Source organism: Mesoplodon bidens (genome assembly GCF_964165515.1).
Source record: "Mesoplodon bidens genome assembly, chromosome: X".
Classification (NCBI taxonomy): Eukaryota; Metazoa; Chordata; class Mammalia; order Artiodactyla; family Ziphiidae; genus Mesoplodon; species Mesoplodon bidens.
This window is the reverse complement of record NC_138163.1, coordinates 141,975,038-141,978,955: the sequence shown is the minus strand read 5'-3', so window position 1 is coordinate 141,978,955 and position 3,918 is coordinate 141,975,038. Positions and strand designations below refer to the sequence as shown.

General features: G+C 63.1%; 1 long non-coding RNA gene across 1 annotated transcript; it reads left to right on the top strand.

Moving 5' to 3' along the window:
* The first annotated feature begins 968 nt into the window (after positions 1-968).
* On the top strand, positions 969-3,898 carry LOC308609234. The gene is made up of 3 exons (XR_014014291.1): positions 969-1,440; positions 1,769-2,028; positions 3,071-3,898. It is a non-coding gene; the product is annotated as an uncharacterized lncRNA (long non-coding RNA).
* Positions 3,899-3,918: the final 20 nt, after the last annotated feature.

Below are 3,918 nucleotides of genomic sequence, written 5' to 3'. Positions count from 1 at the left end.
CTAAGGCGCCCACGCCCCGCCCCGCTCCCCCCGCGCGCCGCGCCCATTGGCTGCGCCGCGGCCCAATCCCCGCCCCTTCCCTCTCGCCTCGCCCCCACGGGCTGCCGGGAGCAGCTCTGCGCCCCGCCCCTCGCCCTCGAGCGCCGCGCCCATTGGCTGCGCCGCCGCCGACGTCCCTCCCCTTCCCGCTCTCCGCGCCCCGGAGCATGTAGGGAGTCGGACCCCGCCCATGCGCCTTGCGGACTGGGGGGCGCGGCGGCCGCCTTGACCTTATGAAGGTCACGCCGGGCCAGGGGGATGCGACCGACGGCGGTTGCGTAAGGGGAAGGCCGAGGGTCGCAGAGTCCCACGCCGGATGTTCATCCTGCCCCGGCCCCGGCATCTGACGCTCGGATTCCTGGGCTCGTCCCGGTGATTCCCGAGTCCCGTCCGCGACCCCCAGTCTATCTCCGCTGACCATTGAGGACCGGCTGCGACCCTGGACTCGCCTTAATGACCCCTGTAGACTCCCGAGTCCCGGGCGCGACCCCAGGGATCGCCCCGCGGGAGGAGCGACAGTTCGCGGGGTCAGGGCCGGAGTAGGAGGCCGCCCCGAGCCCCCCAGGCCCGGTTTCTCGACGGCTTGCCTGTCCCCTGCCCGGTAGACCCCGGGTCCGCCCGTAGGAGCGACCCCGGAGGACCCCACCCTGCCGTGGGGTCCCCCGACCCTGACCCCGAGACTTCGGGCGCACTGGGCGCGCCGGGCACTGGGGGGTCCCTGGGGTCCCTCTCCACCCACCCGGCCGCTTTCCCTGGGCCCTGCCCTCCCGGGGCCCAGTGGGCCTCAGACTCGGGTCCCCATGCCAGGCCGCGCGCTGCGACGTGGCGGCTCCCAGAGCGACAGGGGTATGTGTGCTGCCCGCACACGCTCACTCACGCATGCACCCACGTGCCCATTCCTAGACATGTGTCCACACATGCCCACGCACACGCAGACAGGCACACATGCTACCCGCAGGAGCACATCTGCCCCCCTCCCCCACCAGGAAGGCTTCTGAGACCTAGGTGTTTTGAAATGCTGTGAACTTTTTATTGAATTATAACTAAATGGCACAAGTCGTAAGTGTATCGTTCTGTGAATTTTCACAAAGTGAGTGCAATGGTGTCTCAGCACCCAGGTCAAGAAAGGATCCGTTTCTTGGTGCAAGGATGCGTCCTTTCATTTCTTATTTCCCTCCCGGCCTGTTTCTTCTCTCTCCCTCTTTTTTCTCTTTGCTCCACCCCCCATATTTTCATGAGGGGTTTTCCTGCATCCCCTCCAGCCGGTGACGCTGGGTGGATGGATGCCAGGGGCGGGCCCACCAGAGCCCAGGGCACCCGGAGCCTGCCATTCGTTTTCCCGGCCCCCTATGTCCTTGCAGGGCCTTGCTGTGCCCTCTGCTGACCTCCGTGGAGAAGCAGGTAAGAGGCGGGGCCTGAGGCCGGTGCCGCTGCAGAGGGTGGGGCGGCTCAGGGCACGCACTGGGCGAGGATTGCTGTGTGTGGGTGTGTGTGTGTGTGTGTTTGTGGGGGGGGGGGCGGGCTTGATGTTCTGGCGCTTTCTGAGGCTTCACGGGACTGGGGGACAGAACAGAGCTGGGGGGCCCTGCCCGGCTCCCGCTGGCAGCAGCCGCAGGGCTCTGGGGTAGAGGACAGGGCGGCCGTGGGTTCTGGGCAGCGACAGGGCGCTGGCTCCGTCTGGGCACTCCCAGGTGAAGAAAGCATCTCTCCTGTCTGCATTTGTACGCAGGAGCCACCTGACTGGGCGTGGAGGTACCCTGTGATGGTTATCACTGCCCGCTGGGCCGACAGGGGCCGACCGGGGCCAACCAGACGAAGCTGGTCCTGCAGGCTCCGGCTCTGAGGCCCTGGAAGGAGGCGCTTCTGTTGGAGAGCCTCTCCAGCCCCGGGGGGAGCGGTTAACCTCTGAGCGATCCGCTCCCCTCCCCCAGGCAAGGGACACCCCTCCCTGTGCCCCACCTGCATTCCCAGCGCCCGCCCCCCGCGCAGGTCAGCACCTCGCTGTTGGGAGGAAAGAATGGGTGTGACCTCTCCTCCCTCATTGCTAACTGGGGTTCAGAACGCGTTTTTCTTTAAAAAGCATCTCATGTGGGCCTTAGACGCAGACCCATCTGTCTGCCCAGTGCATATGTGCATCTGTCGGGGTGGGGCTGAGCGGGGGTGACCCAGCCCTCGTGCTTCAGGGGAGCTGACCCGGGAGGGCGGCAGGACCACGCCCAAGAATACCGTGTACCTGGGGAAGCGCACCGGGGATTGGAAAGGGAGAAAGGAGGCTGAGAGGTGGGGTTGCGGCGGGGAGAGGAAGGGGTTATGTTCTGGGATCCCCAGGGGCAGGGGTGGGGAGGGCGTGGGACGCCCCCTTCCTCACGCTGCCCCAAGGTCTTACTACGAGCTGAACAGTATTAGAAGCTGAGTATCTGCAAAACGGGTGGCCTAACGAAAAGCAATGGACGACGTACTTAAAGATGATGGGGTTTCCACTGGCGGCTCAGAGTGAGCCACAGAAGGGGTGAGGGTGGCATTCCGGGGGGGGGGGTGGCCTTTAAGTGACCTGGTCTGGTGAGGGGCCGGGGGCTGCTCAGGGAAGGCGCCTGCCTGGTGGGGGGACCTGGGGGGGACCACACGCTGCTGTCTCGGGTGTCATCCTTATCGTCCCCTCCGCCCACTGCCCGTCCACCCCAGACAAGTGGAGAGGACAGAGATGTCACCAGTGATGCGTCCAGACAGGCCCGGTCTGCAGTGGGCACTCGGACATCTCCTGAGTGAGTGAATGGATGGATGGATGAATGTGACCCGGAGGGCGGGGGTCAGGTCCAGGGCAGTTCCAACCTAGAAATCCCTGTTGATTAAAAGACACAGGCATGTGCTGGCAGCCACACCCGTACACTGTTTTAGGCCAGCGTCCCTAAAAGTCCTACTTTTCCATGTATTTCTAAGAAATGAAGAGACAGGTTGTGTGTAAGTCACGCTTTCTTTTCTCACCTTTTAATGTCTTATCTTTTTTTTTTTTTCTTACTGAAAACTATTCCAGCACAAGGAGAGTGAGCAGTACAAGGAAGCCATGGGCCCTTCATTGCTTCCACAAACGTCATCTGCCCGTTACTCTTCCGACTGGGCGTGTCCCTCGGGCGCATCCTTGGTTTACGGGCACAGTGGTGGGTCAGAGCCCTGTCTGTAGCAGCCCCCCTGCCCGCAGCCCGCAGGGCTCCCAGTAGCCAGGACTAAGGGGGGGTCGGGTACCACCCCCTCCCCCCGGCCGAGGCAGGCGCTCTGACACCTCTGGTTACAAGTGCAGTTTCTTCGAGCAAACCCAGGGTCCAGACGGCTGGCGGCTCCCTGACCGGCCGGAGCGCGGGCGTCCCACGTGCCCTGTACCAGCCCTGCTGCAGCACGGTGCCCTTGGCTGAGGCAGGGTCACCTGCAGGGATTCACCTCTCCTCCCGGGATGGGAAGGGGACGGTGAACAGGGTGGGCGTCACCCCAGGTCCACCGCGCAGCGGATGTGGCCCTGCCAGCAGCCGAGCACCGCCCTGCCCAGGTGAAGGGACGGGGCGGGCAGAGGGGCCCCGGGTGGGCGGAGCGCGCTGCTCTGCGCTCCTGCGACCCTAGCTGCAGGTCCACACCGGGGCCCCTCTCCTCTGTCCCTCTCAGGAGAGCTGCCGGCACCCCATCGCGATGGCACAGCGCCCTTTACAACCAGTGTTTCATTTCCTCCCTCCTCTGTCTTTGCCTCACATGGAGACACAATTTGTGATTTTTTTTAAATTGGAGTCCATCCAAAATTATATACTCGTGTGTGTGTGTATATGTTATAAATATATACTTATCCATTTATATATGACATACATAGTTTCTATGCTCTAAATATATAAAATATAT